We start from the raw sequence: 16,215 nt of genomic DNA on the forward strand, positions 1-16,215 counted from the left end.
TTATAAAGGTGAAAACATTCTGCCCTTAAGTTGTTGCAGTCCAGTGGGTCAGGCAGCTGAGTAGATCAGTGATACAGTGCAGTATGTTTTATGCTGTAATAGATATTCGAGGGGCTATTTGGGTATAGAGAAGAAACTTCCTGCTCACATGGCAGGGGATGTGGGGAACAGTCAAAGAAGGCTTCTGAGATAGTCCTGGCCTGATCTGAGTAGAGAAAGGTGGGTAGGAGTTAACCAGGAAAGCAAGGAGGAAAGCATGTTGCATGTAGGTAAAGGATAGGCTTCAAGGTCAAGGAACATTGCTGGGTGGTAAGATGGAACCCGGATGTGGAGGCCCAGCAGGAAGAAGCAGGAAGGACACTGGGCCCCTGGTGGTTTTAGTTCCAGAAACAAATGCGGGCCCCAGGGCTCTGCAATGGTAGGACCGGAACTACTGAACATAAGAGCTCCACCTTTAACTGTGCCCCCTAAGAGTACCTGATGATCCCCCTATCTCCTTGTCAATGTTCCCGTTCTTCTCCAGAATCTATTTCAACCCTTCTCTGATTTCAAACCACCAGTCACTTTACCTCTCGGAGAAAACAGCAACCACAAAAGCCTCTCCACTTCCTACTATCTTAATATTGACAACTTCTAGATCAGGGAGCTGAGATATCTCAAGCTCAGGTTTCTCTTCTGAGCTTCAGACACTTTTGCCCACTTGGATTTCACTGGCACAAAACTTGCCATGTTAGAATCAACCCCCTCTCCTCCAAGATCTGCCTCTCCCACACACTTCCCTATCTGAATGAAAGACACCTCCACTGTCCACCCAGTTGCCAAATCAGAAATCTGTCTTTGTTTTCTTTGTCTTACATTTTCCTATGTCTAATCAGTTAAGTTTTATCAATACTACCTGTTTATTTCTTTAATCTATTCACATATCTTTATCCTCAATCTTCAGTATCCCCTTTCCATCCTCAGTCTGCTGGTTGCTGTATTTCTTATTTTACTAAGAAACTAAAAGAGATCAGAAGAAAACTTCCATATCCCCCAACACCCAACCACCAAATCTGCTAACCCGGTTGCATTGGTGCTTTTATAGCCTGCCTTCCTTCCTCTTACTAAGAATGAACCAACCCTATTCCTATCCAAGCCCAACCCTCTAGCTTTACATTGACTCCTATTATCTTTTTTCTGAATTGTCCATTCTTTTCCTGACCAATTATTCTATTAGCAATACAAATATGCGGTAAAATCTCCTGTCTTAAACTTTTTTCTCTGCATCTTTGAACTGCTGTTCTCTTTTCCTTCTCCCCTTTATGGCAGAACTCCTCAAAAGAGTTGCTACCTCTGATGCTTCCCTTCCAGTTCTCTCATGAACCAACTACAATTAAGTATTCACCCCCACGACTCCATGGAAACTGCTCTTGTCAAAATCATCAATGGCCTCTGTGTGGTAAATCCAACAGCCAATTTTCATTCTTCTTACTAAGCTTCTCATCAGTATTCCTAGACTATTTCCTTCATGGGCTTCTAGGACAAATGCTCTCTTGGTTTTCCTCCAGTTTCTCAACTTTGTTCCTGTTGAATCTACCTTTTTCTAATCTGTAAGTGTTGGGGTATCCCAGGGCTTACTCCTTGGACCCTTTTTCTACCTTTTCCCCTATACTCACCCACTAGGTGATCTCAAGAATTTCCAGTTTGAGGCCAGGTATGGTGACTCACGCCTGTAATCCCAGCAGTTTGGGAGGCCAAAGCAGGCAGATCACCTGAGGCCAGGAGTTCGAGACCAACCTGGCCAACATGGCAAAACCTTGTCTCTACTAAACCTGTCTCTACTAAAAATACAAGCATTATTATATTTTATAAAATTACTATATGGAGTACAATGTGGTGTAATCCCAGCTACTTGGGAGGCTATATATTTATGTGTATATTTATGGAGTACAGTGTGCCTATAATCCCAGCTACTCGGGAGGCTGAGGCAGGAGAATCACTTCAACCTAGGAGGCAGAGGTTGCAGTGAGCCAAGATCGCGCCGTTGCACTCCAGCCTGGGCAACAAGAGTGAAAACTCCGTCTCAAAAAAAAAAAAAAATTCCAGTTTTAAATATTTACACAATATCTGCTAAATTTATACCTTCCACCTAGACCTTTCCCTGTGAATTCCAGTCTCATTTCCAACAGTCTAGTCAATGTCTCTATTGGGTGTTTAAGATACACAATAGGTATCAAACTTCCCATTGTCCACAATAAAGTCTCAATTTCTGGGCCTTTTCAAACTTACTCCGTCCACAGGCTTTCCCATCTAGGTAAATGGCACCACCATTCACCCTGTTGCTTTGGCCAAGAACTTTAGAATTGCTCTTGACTCCCCTCTTTTTCTCATATCCTACCTCTACTACATCAGTAACTCCTGTTGTATCTCTCTTCAAACTATATCCAGAATTGACCATGTCCCAAGACTTCCATTGCTACCGTCTTAGTCCCAGTGTCATCTTTTACCTGGACTATTGTAAAGGCCTCATAACTAGTCTTCCTTTTTCTGCCCTTCCCTTCTCTGCCCATCTATTCTCAATGCAGTGTTGCCTTTAAAACAAAGTCAGATCATGCCACTCTTCTGCTCAAAATTCCCCATTGGTTTTCCATCTCAAACTAAGGGCCAGTCATAATGCCCTCACGGTCCTGTGACATCTCTCTGCACCCCAGCCATACGAGCCATCTTACCGTTCTGCTTTTTTTTTTGTAATACAAACTTTTTCTTTTCTTTTTAATTGACAGATAAGAATTGTGTATATTTATGGAGTACAATGTGATGTTTTGATATATGTATGCATGAGGGAATTATTAACTCAAGCTAATTAACATATCCATCACTTCATCTACTTATCACTTTCTTGTGGTGAAAATGTTTAAGATATACTCTTTAGTAGATTTCAGGTATACAGTCGCTGTGGTTTGAGTGCTTTTGTCTTCTCCAAATTTTATGTTGACACTTAGTGCCCAGCACAATGTTACTGGAAGGTGGAGCCTAACGGGGATGTTTAATGGATTAATTTGCCATTACTAAAAGAGCTTGCAGGAACGGGTTCCTTCTCTTTTGCTTTTCTGCCATGTGATGACAAAGTGTTCCTCCTCTCTGGAGGATGCAGCAACAGGCACCATCCTGGAAGCAGAGAGACCAGGCCCTAACCTGCTGGTGCCTTGATCTTGGACTTCTCAGCTTCCAGAACTATGAGAGAATAAATTTCTGTTCATTGCAAATTACTGCATCTGTGGTATTCTGTTACAGCAACATAAAATAGACTAAGACAACAGTATTCTGTTATGAACTATGGTCACCATGCTGTGCACTAGATCACAAAAACATTTCTCCTGTGTAACTGAAACTTTGTACCTTTTGACTAACATCTCCCTTTTTCCCATCATCCTATCCCATTCTTACTATCCTTGAAGATGGAGTATGCCGAGTAGCCCTGAGGGGTGAGCACAAGTTGTTCCTGTGCCTGGAATGCTCTCCTAGACATCTGGGTGGCTAGCTCCCTCTCTTCATTCAGATCTCAGCTCATTGTCATCTCAGAGAGGCCCTCCTTCTACCTCCTGCCTTAGGTACACTCAGCCACCTTCTGTCATGGGCTGAATTGTGTCCCCCCAAAATTCATATGTTGAGATCTTAACCCCTAGTACAGTAAGTCCTCACTTGACGCTGTCAATAGGCTCTTGGAAATGTTGACTTTCAGTGAAAGGACATATAGCAGATCCTTGAATAACATTGTGTTTTGTTCAACATCGCTGCCTTATACCATTGATGAGAAAAACAGCTGGTTTTCTAATACGTTGTTTTACTTAAAGCTACAGTTTCCAAGAACCTATCAATGATGTTGAGGACTGAATGTACCTCAGGTGCAATATATTTGGAGATAGGGCTTTTTAAGAGGTAGTTAAGGTAAATGATGTCATATGGGTGGGCTGTAATCCAATATGACTGGAATCCTTGTAAGAAGAGGAAATGAGGACACAGACACAGAGGGAAGATGACTGTCTACAAGCCAAGGAGAGAGGCCTCAGAAGAAACCAACGCTGCCGACACCATGATCTTGGACTTCTAACCTCTAGCACTGTGAGGAGATACATTTCTGTTGTATAAGCCACCTGGTCTGTGATACTTTGCTACAGCAGGCCCTAGCAAATGAATACACTTTGTCCTGTCTTTCCCCCTGCCCTGCAATATTTATCAGTGCTGGATATTACATATTTGTGTATCCATATGCTTATTTCCCTGACTAAAATGGAAGCTCCATGACGGCAGATTTCTTCTTGCTCCCTGATGTGTCCCTAGCACCTGGAATAGTGCCTACTGCATGCTAGTGCTCAGACACTTGGACATTTGAATGACATCCCCTCTGTCACATCTCTCTGGGGCCCAAGGCCACCCTCCTAGGTTACCACAGTGGCTTCCTAATGAGCCATACCCTCACTTGCTCTCCATTACCCCCTGAGACCTGGCCCCTGCCTACCTCTCCAGCTTCACCCCTCACCTGTCTCCCTAGCCAGACCCATAGTATGTTTTAAAAAAAGGAAATTGCACTTCTCTGGCCTCTTCACCTTGGCACACATTTTTTCCATCACCTGACCCCTGACACACAGTCCCTTTTCCTGTCTAATCCAGTTATCTCTAGACCTCCCGTGTTTCTGTTTGTCCTTCAGTAGGAGGTTGTCTTGTCTTTTATTGTATTTCTAGAACCAAGTACAGAGACTGTACAAAGTGGACCTCAGCAAAATTTACTGAATGAATAAATGAGTTCAGAACACTAAGACTTAACTCTTTTCTGTTGGCACCCAGGTGGCTTCTGTGTACTCTCCTTCCACACACCACTAGGGGACAGCATGGAGTAAAGGAAAACACCAAGGCTTTAGCTGGATTCAAATTCTGACAGCGTATTTATTTCTTTGCAACCCTTGGATGGGTGTTTCTGAGTCTGTTTTTCCTCTCATGTGAAAATGGGCATAATGATAGTACTAATTAGGGTTGTTGTGAGAATTAATTAAGGAAACGTATAAGTGCCTTCAAATGTGCTTATTTTCCCTTTTCTCTTTCATCTCACTTCCCACGAGATTCTTAACTATGGTAGGTTTCCCAAGCCAAGGGAGCCTTTGGCGATGCTCCTCTGCAGGCAGCGCCCCGTCTCCGCCTGCCCTTCCCGGGGCACTGTGCCTGTGTGTGCAAGAGATTTGTACAGAACCTGACTCCCTCACTCACCAGTTGTGTGACTGTGGGCATGTCACATATTTCTCTGAGCTTCCATTTTCCCAACTATAAAGCAGGAAAGTTAATGTTTATCTACCTGATGATTTGTCCTGAGGATGGAAAATAGGGTGTGAAAAGCTCCTCATAAATTCCTAACCTGTCCCTGCCTTGACTCCTTTCTCTAAGAGGCCTCAGGGTGCTGTCGAGGTTAAAGAATTCCCACAGCAGGCTCTCACCCGTGTATGGCAAAGTAAAAGGCTTCCCAGGACGGAGGAGAGCCAAGCTTGCCAGGGGAGGCCGACTTCATCTGCGGCTGTCCTGATAGCTCTTCCCGAGGGCCTCATGGCTTATCTTACAGAGCTCTTGGCTCTGGCAGGCCCTGGGATGAAGGACTGTCATTAGACAAGACCCTTCACTGCCGTGTGTCAATCCCCCTGTAACAGTTCCACGTGGATCTGTAAAAACGACAGCAAGGGGACAGAAACCCTGAAGGGCCCAACTGAAGAGGGAGGAGGAGAGAGTTCCCGTCCCACCCTCCCCTAGTCCTCGAAGCACCGGGATCTGGCGGGCTGACCTGTTTATCTTCATTGTAGGAAACTCAAGTCTTTGTCAGTCGCACCTGGCACCCCTTTTCCTCAGCTGGAATCCTCTAGGGTACCGTCATCTACCTGCAGAGGAGGCTGGGTGGGCTGTCGGGGGAGGGGTGGGCTAAGGGCACCTACCCTGTCTACTACATGCCAGGAAGGGATCATTCTTCAGCTCTGGGTTAGAGCGTGTCCTGGGGCTGCTAGGCAGCGATGAGTCCCTTCTGCTGGGTGGGGAATTCCCCCGGGAGACGGCTGTGTGCTCTGTTCAGACCCTGCCCTCCAGTGGCCAAGGGGACTTCGCAGCCCGGCCCCTCCCAGTCCACCCTGCCAGCCTCTAGAAACCTGGTCCCTGTCTAAGGCTGGCTGGAGAGAACTGAAAAACACTTTCCCCAGTAAAAAGCTGGTTTTCTCAGGATTCCGTTCTCCATTTGGCCTTTAAATAAAATGTGCCTTTTCCTGAAGAAATTGGGAGGGGGGCAGTGGCCCACAGTCACCATGTCTGAGAACTCAAGAGACCACTGATCTTGGAGTCATGTGCTCTGAGTTCAAGTCCTACTCTGTACCTAGTACCTGTGTGACTCTGGGCAAGTCCATTAACTTCCTGTTGATAAGCCTGTGTATCTTTATTTGTGCAGTAGGACTCTATATAGCATCTCCCTCATGGAATTATCCTAGGAATCACATAGATGAGGTATGGAAAGCACTTCCTAATATGAAAGTGTTATACAAATATAAGGCATTGCTCCTGCTATGCCAGAGAAGCCTCTTTGTGGCTCCTCCAGAGCATTCCTCAGGGCTGTGGGCAGTGGGTGCCTGGACCTAGATGGCTTGCCCCTGGGTGGTAAGATCTTGGTGGCTGAAGACTAGGCTGTTTTAGGGGATGTTTAAGTCACACGAAGGATGTTGAAAGAAGCACCTACCTTGAAGATAAGAGCCAGGGATTTGGATTCCAGTTTTACCACTTTCCTGGGCCCTGTGACCAGAGTTTCTATTTATCCATATGGAAGGATGGTGATACTATCTGCTGGGGGTGGGGGAGGGGGTATAAGCAAAATAACCCTATGAAAGGGTATGGAAGGCGCTATCTCCTCAGATACAAATTTTGAACCTGTGTCTTCTTGTATTTGGGGCTTAAGGAAACTAGGGTGCAGCAGCTTACTGTATGCCAAGAAGTTTGAGTCGCTCTCTGTTGTACAGAGATTTTTAGAGAAGGCAAGTATGTGTGCTTTCAAATCAAAGGTACGGCTAGGTCAACCAGTAAAGGGAGTGTGCCAGGAGGCTGGGACCAGTGTTGGTAGAGCTGTTTATGTTGGTAGGAAAGCAGGGCATTTTTCTCTGAGGCAAGCCTTTCACAAAGGAAAATCTGGATTTGAGAGAGATTAAAAGTCTCAAAGGTAAGGGAAAGATGTAAGGAAATGGCCTGCACTGAATCACTGCAAAGGACAGTATTCACCAGAGAATTAATTTAGAAGGAAATAGAGTGTGAAATAGCTGCAAGGCTTTCAACTCTGGGCACTGTGGCCTTAAAAACCCAAGCAGTGCTTCAGAGGCTTGCCAAGACCCAGCCTAGGAGCTACCTCCGGAAAAGCAGCTGGGGGATGCCCAGAGACCACAAATTGCTGAGCTTGGGAGGAACTGATTGAGTGTGTAATTAAGGGGAGGGTTGTATAACACTTGGGTAAGTAGAACTTGATGGGGTCAAACCAGCAGGGCTTTTGGGAGATGAGAGAGCAGTCCCTGGAGCTGTTAGTAACTGAAGCCAGCTGCATAAAGGTAGGCACAGCTTACCTGGGCCTTGCAGACAGAAGAATGGAAGAGATCAGGAAGGGGAAAGGTTGAAGGAATGGTTGTTCTCTAGGTCAAATATTCCAAAATGCTGAATACCTTAGGGGTTCAGTTCTAGGAGTAAGGTAATATTATGGAACAATGGGGAAAAATCCCTGGAAACTGAAGATCAGAGAGCCTGTGGCTTGGTGGAGGTCATATACCACCATGGAGATTTAATGGATTCTGAACTGCAATTGTGCATCTGGAGTACATCTTGGCCAGGTGGCTCACACCTGTAATCCTAGCACTCTGAGAGGCTGAGGTCAGAGGATCTCTTGAGCCCAGGAGTTCGAGGCTAGCCTGAGCAACATGGCAAAACCTCATCTCTACAAAAAATTTAAAATTTAGCTTGACATAGTAGCAAGTGCCTCTAGTCTCAGCTCCTCAGGAGGCTGAGGTGGGAAGACTGCTTGGACATGGGAAGTCAAGGCTGTGGCGGCCCATGTTCCTGCCACTGCACCCTAGCCTGGATAACAGAGCAAGACTCTCTCAAAAAAAAACAAAAACTAAAGCAAAAACAAAACAGTGTATTTTTCTGTGCCACACTGATGGTGAAGACTGGAAGGTAATGGTTTGGAGTATAAAGGGAGTGTCCTTTGATCATGTATGGGGATCAGGAAAGGAAATCGTTCACAGTATATTTGTGGACAAGATGGGTATGGATGGGCTGGATACTGAAGCAACTAGGCACGTTCACCACTGGTTAAATTACTGGAGCCCCAATCCCTGATGTACAAGGCCTCATGGAATAGGCCCCCTGCCTGCCTCTCCAGCCTCATCTTCTGCCACTCTCCCTTTTGCTCTCCCCACAGATCTCAAGGAGTTGGCTCCCTCTTGTCATTTTAGATCTCAGCTTAAATATCACCCTCTCTCACGTGGGAATATATGTGTATACGTATATATTTAACTGAGTGTTTATTTCTACAGAGACACAGTAGAAGCCCAGTGGCTAAACACACAGGCTCTGCAGATAGACCACCCCAGTTGATGCTCCATCCTTTAGGATCCATATGACCTTGAGCAAGTGACAACTTCTCTGCATTTTAATCTATAAAATGGGAACAAGAAGAGTACTTACTTCATAAGGCTTTGTGAGGAATAAACACATAAAGCATTTAGAACAATGGCTGGCACACAGGCAAGCTAAAAAATATTAGTGATTGTTTGTTTTTAAGGGTTTATTATCCCCTGTATCCTTCTCTGCAAAAAGCAGGAACTTTGGCTGGTTCACTGCTGTATGCAGTGAACATGCTGGATGCTATCTGTAGATCATGGCCTGGCATGTAGTAGGGGCTCAGTTTGTACTTATTGAATGAATTTGCTGAATTAATAAAGAAACTAATTCAGTGGTCAGCTGTTCTTCAGGGAAGTATCCCATGTTGTATGATAGGCCTTTGCCCTGTTGGACACATTTTTTTCAAAGATTTACATAAAATACAGCTGAGTAAAGATATAGGGTACAGACTGGTCACATTTACTGAAGACATAAAACTGGGGAAAATCACTTACTGGATGACTACCTGAATGACTGAATAAATGATAGATGTCTTAGATATGTTTGTGCTGATATCAGTTTTAGATCCTAGGCCAAATATTTTAAGATGAAACTTAATGGAGACAAATGCAGAGTTCTGATCTTGAGTCCTCAAAGTCAGTTGCCCACAACTGAAGAGGGGTTTTAGGGAGGGATTTGTTCAGTGTGAATCAATAGAGTCCTAAATGTGCAATGGCCATCCTAGCAATGCCTTATATTTGTCTAACACTTTTCATATTAAGAGGTGCTTTCCATACCTCATCTATGTGATTCCTAGGATAATTCCATGAGGGAGATGCTATGTTAGAGTCCTTTTGCACAAATAAAGATAGACGGGCTTATCAACAGCATGAAGGAAGTGATGTTCCGTCCTACACAATTCAGAGCACAGCCAGGGAACTGTGCTCAGATCTGAGAGCCAGACTTGATAGCAGAGCTAGCCGGGCGCGGTGGCTCACGCCTGTAATCCCAGCACTTTGGGAGGCCGAGGCGGGCGGATCACAAGGTCAGGAGATCGAGACCATGGTGAAACCTCGTCTCTTCTAAAAAAATAGAAAAAATTAGCCGGGCGCCGTGGCGGGCGCCTGTAGTCCCAGCTACTCGGGAGGCTGAGGCAGGAGAATGGCGTGAACCCGGGAGGCGGAGCTTGCAGTGAGCCGAGATTGCGCCACTGCACTCCAGCCTGGGCGACAGAGCGAGACTCCGTCTCAAAAAAAAAAAAAAAAAAAAAAAAAAAAAAAAAAAAAAAAAAAGATAGCAGAGCTAGACAAGCTTGTCAATTGGAGAAAGACCATCAAGAGGGAGGGATCAAAGAGACAGAGGGCATATCAAATATTTGATTTATGTGGGCACTGAGGACCACACGCAGAACAGTATTGTATAAGTTGCAGGGATGTATAGACTTGAGATCAACATAAGGAAAATCTTTGAAATAATCAGAGCTGACCATGAATGAATTGGGCTACCTTACAGGGTTCTTTTACTAGAGGATTATAAGCTTACACTGGCATTTAGCCAAAGTATTGTAGAGGGTCACCCACGGGCCAGTCCCTGCCTACCATGAGAATCTGAAGTTCCAGGATTCCACAGCATCCTTCATTCCCTGTGAACAGTTTGAGTCAGAGTCAGGCCTCATTTTGCTTTTCATGTGGTCAGGGATGGAGTTTGGTCCTCTAATTAGATGATTCTGAACCTTAAAAGCAGGAGGAGAGATGTGCTTGAGAATCTGGTGACCCCAGTGTAACCCTATTAAAGTGTTGCTGTTATCCCCACCTTGGGCTGGCTGGGCTTGGGGACTCCAGGGATTAGTAGCTCTTGAAAACGCCTTCCTGCTGTGGCCACCACCATTCCATCGTGGAATTTCCACTGTGCTGCTTCTTTCCCTATGGCTTTTCTGTGCTACCTTTCAGTGCCCAGGAGGGCAGCAAGAGGGGTCCCTGGGTATCCCTTCTGAAAGAAGAATCACGATTTTCTGCTCCAGCTAGAACCCTCTTACTGCCTAGCTGGTGTATCCTGTGAGCTTTCTAATTTACTCACCAGAGCAGCCATTTCATATCATTTTGCATTACAGCCTAAGGCATCTCTCAAAATGCTCTGATAACTCATATTAGGCATACACACGTTATCTGATATCAGTTTCGCAAAAAGCCTATGACATCCAAATGGGAAGCAGCCAGCTCAAAGAGATCAAAGTCAAATATCCAGGGAGAAGCAGAGGCAGGACTCAAACTTTCACCTTTGACCTGAGGATCAGCATGGTTTTCCTTCCATATCTGCACGTCTAGCTTCCGGGATGTGTCCCTTTGTCTCTTTGCTTTACCTGCTTCATCACACGTGGCACCTTTCTCCTTTCACTTCTGGTATCTTTCTTTCCCCAAAGTTTACCGCTACCTGTGCTTCAGTTCCTGTCCTGCTTCTTGTGATCTTCCTGCCAAGGATGGCAGGACTTCTTTTTTGTCCTCAATCCTTCCCACTTAATTGGTTCCTTCCTTTCTGTCTTAAATTAGTAGTATTTCCATTGTCTTAAACTTCGCTTATTTATATTTTTCTTCTACCTAACCATCCTATTTCTCTTGCCTGGTACTGCCAAACCTACTGAGCATGTATAACTCAGTATCTCTTTGCCTCTTTCACACTTACACCCTTTCCCCCGCATGCTTAGGTTTCTCTTCTGCTTTACCACAGCCACACTCTGGGAGACCAATACATAAATCAATTTCAAGTACCATCCTTAGTGCTCTCACCTTTTTTGATTGATCAGAAGTATTTGGCCCTGTGGACCACCTCCTATTTCTTGAAAGCCACTCGCCCAACCCCTCAGGACTTATGCAACTCTATAGTTTCATAGCTGCCTTAGTCACGGATTCATTTTTATCTGGACAACCATTTCCTCATCAGTTTGATGGGAGAAGTGGACTAGATAATTTCTGTTTTCTTCCTATTCCGTGAATTTCAGTTTCTTTTGCTGGAACTTCTTCCTGCCTGTGGACTGTGCCAATCCCTCATGACTGAGTTCTTGGCCCTCCACTTGGCGCTCTATTCTCTCACTCCTGTAGAGAAATAATCTATGTTCATCTCCATGTGGAGGAATTCACATCTCCATAGCTAGTCCAAACTGCTCACTCATCCCTGTCCCTAATTTCCAACTGTCCACACATAGACACCACTTCATCACTTCATACTCAACACTCTCTCAACCCCCAACAAGGACTTCTCCCCAACTTCCCCAATTTTTACTCATGATAATAGCAGAAGCCTGGGCAAGATGGGGACAGGAAGGGGAAGCTAAGGGCTCTTAAGCTGTATTCGGAGAAAAAAAGTAATGAAGAAGTAAAAGACAGGCTCGGCATCTGGGGGAGAAGATTTAATAGAGAAGAGAGAGAAAAATGAAAGCAGTTAAATCCAAGTCCCTCTCTTTCCTAGTAAGTCTTTCCTAACAAGAGAATCTACCTTTAAGCCACAAATGGCCCAAGATTGCTGGGAGGAATTGAAACCTTAGAGAGGTGAGGACAGCACCTGGTTGATTTCAATGAGTTCAGATCTTCCTATTTGGTAGGTAATACCCCGGGGTAAATAAAGTTAAGTTATAGATGTCACTTCAGACAGTAATCTATGAGAAATGAAGATACCGTCAGATTTCTAGTCTCAAAGAACCAAAATACACAGGCAAATGTGGCCCTAGTTTTTAAAACCTATAAAATCATAGACTCCAGAATTTAAAGACTGGAGAGCTCCTTGGTCTAGAGTGTGCCTTTAAACAAAGGAAAAGTCTGTGAGCACTTAGGAAAGAAAGCAGCAATCGTCACTAGGAATCAGTATTTGGCTGAACTATTTCCTTTCTCCTTTGGGTTAACAGACGAGTAGATAGACGATTCTCAGGAAATTTGATAAAATCTTTTAGGTCGCATTTCCCTGTCTTCAATGTGGGCAGCTTCCTTTTCTTTCATGCCATGACTGTGCTTGTAATTGCTTATTCAGTGTTCGACTTCTTCAGTAGACTCTGGGTTTGATGAGCCCAGGGTGGGACCACTCCTGACCAGTTCACTGCTGCATCCACAGTTCCTAGCCTTATAGAGACTGATGAATCAATCAAAGAGCCAATTACTCAATAGGTAGATGGAGAATGAGAGCTGGATGATAATAGGTAGAATTATAAGTGATTACACAAGTATATTTAAAACATTTAAAAATTACTGAATTGATGTCACTCTAAAGATTAGCTCTAACTATAAAGTCTTAGAAGACAACACAGGGGAAAAGCTTTATGATATTGTATTTCACAATGATTTCTTGGATATGATACCAAAAGCCCAAGCAAGGAAAGAAAATATAGATATGTTAGAGTTTATCAAAATTAAAAAAAAAAAAAACTTTTAGGCATCAAAGACACAATCAACAGAGTGAAAAGAGAGTCCATGGAATGGGAGAAAATATTTGAAAATCATTTATCGGATGAGGAATTAATATCCAGAAGATAAAAAGAACTCCAACACAACAACCACCAAAAATCCTCATCAAAAAACAGGCCAAGGACTTGAATACACATTTCTCCATGGAAAATACACAAATGGCCAGTAAGCACATGAAAAGATGCTCAATGTCACTCATCAGGGAAATGCAAACCAAAACCACAATAAGAAAACAAGCAAAAATGATAAATGTTGACAAGAATGTAGAGAAATTGGAACCCTCATACATTCCTAGTGGGAATGCAAAATGGTGCAGCCCTTATGGACAACAGTATGGCAATTCCTCAAAAACTTCAGAGGGAGAAATGAGAAGTTATTGTTTAATGGGTACAAAGTCAGAATTTTACATGATGAAAAAGTTAGGGAGATGGATGGCGATGATGATTGTGCAACAATGTGAATGTACTTAATGCCACAACACATTAATGTATACTTAAAAATGGTTTAAATGGTCAGTTTTTTGCTATGTATTTTTTACTGCAATTTTTTAAAATGGGTGATAAAAGCACTTCAATTATGAGCTCTAGGTCTTTATCCTGAGTCCTTGTATCACTTTGATGAAAATATTACCAGCTTTGCTTTTGATAGAAAAATTAGAACCAATATAAAGATTGTTAGAATAAGTTTCTAAGGACTTTAAGATTGTGGAACAACAGATCAGAATGAATATTGAAATTAAATAGGAATAACTAGAATTCTGAATATAGGATTTAAATAAGCAAAATAATATACAGAATTAGGAGTGATGACTTTTTTTACATGAAAAAGATCTTGAGGCTTTCATTTCCTAAAATTCCAATATAACTCCATAGCAGTTAAAAAAAAAAAAAAGATAAAAGAAACTTTTGCCTATTAGTGAAACTATGCTCAGATAAAAGAAAGTAATAGTCTCACTGTGTTCTCTGCTGATCAGATAGTACTGGGGCACCGAACACTTTATTTCTTCTTCTGAGGTATGTGTAAACTGTGATAAAACAAGATAAAACGATGAGGGCAGTTAGGGAACTCAAAACCTCATCTCATTGGTCTTGATTGATGGACCAGGGCATTTAGCTTGGGAAAAAGAAAATTAGGAGGGAAGTAATAACTGTTTTCAACTCTCTGAAGGGCTGGGATGAGAAAGAAGGACTACTGTTACTCTGTGTTTACTCCTACAGTCAGAATTGGGACGAATGGGCAAAAAGCTAAAAGAAGCCTGATTCATTAGGCAGCAGAATTTTCTAAATATTAGTGCTAATGACGTTCAGTAGAATGACATCCCATTATCGGATGGCTCAAGTGGAGGTGCTGGCCACCTGTCAGGGATGCTGTAGGGCAGTAGGGTGGCCCCTTCCAACACGATTCTACCTTTCTTTCAGCTTCTCAGTCTCAAAATCACCACATCATGTTTGATTTCTGCCTCTTCTCCAATATCTCCATGATTGCCCCCATTATCCAACGAAGTCTTGGGGGTTCTTCCTTCACAGCTGTCTTTGCTTCACCCTTTACTGTCCATTGCATCACCAGGAACCTCACCTCCTCAACCCCAGAATACGTGTATGCTTCCAGTCAGCTCTTCCAGCCTGTCCTTGCTTCAATCCATCCTGCTTGCCCCTGCCAGACTCATTTGATAAAATACTTAGAATGTAAGTCTCTAAGAACAAAGAGTGGGTCCTAGTTGCTTCCCATATCAAGATGAAATTCCTTTTCTTGGCTTTTGGGGCTATTCATTCTTCCCTCCCTTTTCAGTTTCACGTTCTATTATGCACATGATCAATTTTGTTTAAGCTGTTCCCTTCACTGTCATCTGGCCTGCTTTTCTTAATCCGTCCATTCCCACTTCCATTTCCTCATTCCTGTTGTCTCCTGTGTGTCCTCCACCCCTAGCCTCATTATAGGGTCCACCTCATGTACCACAACCAGCATGAAATCTCTCCTGGCCACCCAAGCTCATACAGATCCTTCTTCCCTCTCACTTATTTAACAGCTATTTACTGATTTTTGGTAGAGTGCAGGCACTGTGCCAGATGCTGGTGAACAAATGATGAGCAAGAAAAATTTGGTTCCTGACTTCACACAGTGGGCAAGATAAAATACATAATTGCTATGACGGATACAAACGGGGTTGTGATACAAAATGATGGGGGGTGTGTGTATGTGTGTTGGGGATAGGTAGGTATTTGACAGGGTACTCAGAGAAGACCTCTCTGAGGAGATGACAAATAAGCTGAGACACCTGAGGGGCATGGAGAAGCCAGCCATTGGGAAAGCCTGGAGTCAAGTATGCCAGTCCAAGGAACTGGTGTGGGTAAGGTCCTGCGGCAAGAAGGCCTTGGCACTCTGGAGATACTGAAATTAGCATGGTTCGGCTGGAACATAGTGGGTGGCGCGAGAAGGGCATGAAGCAAAACTGGAGAGGCACTGGGGCCTGGCAGGGCTGCCAAAAATCTTGGGTTTCATACTAATTACATTAGGAAGCCATGAAAGGTTCTTAAGGAAGAAAGTGGTATGATTCATACTTTTTTTTTTTTAAGACAGAGTCTCACTCTGGCTCACTGCAGCCTCCGCCTCCTGGGTTCAAGCAATTCTCCTGCCTCAGCCTCCTGAGTAGCTGGGATTACCAGTGCGTGCCACCACACTTGGCTAAGTTTTGTATTTTTAGTAGGGACAGGGTTTCACCGTGTTGGCCAGGATGGTCTCAATATCTTGACCACATGATCCACCCGCCTCGGCCTCCCAAAATGCAGGGATTATAGACATGAGCCACAGCGCCCAGCCAATTCATACTTTTTAAGGTTACTTTGTTTATATCGTGGAGAATAGACTGAAGAGCTAGAGTGAAAACACTGGTTAAAAAAGAAAAAAAAAAACACGTAATAAATGAGGTGAAAGATAGTAACTTCCTCCAGAGTGATGAAAAAAAGTGCATGGATTTAAGGTATGTTTTGGAAATTGACATGAAAGGATTTGCTGATGGTTTTACGTGAGGAGTAAAGAATTAGGAATGATTCCCAGGTGTCTGACATGAAAACTAGGGGATGGACATGTCATTCACTGTGATGGGGAAGTGGGATATGGAGATAAGATTTGA

Source organism: Chlorocebus sabaeus, chromosome 20 (genome assembly GCF_047675955.1).
Source record: "Chlorocebus sabaeus isolate Y175 chromosome 20, mChlSab1.0.hap1, whole genome shotgun sequence".
Taxonomy (NCBI): Eukaryota; Metazoa; Chordata; class Mammalia; order Primates; family Cercopithecidae; genus Chlorocebus; species Chlorocebus sabaeus.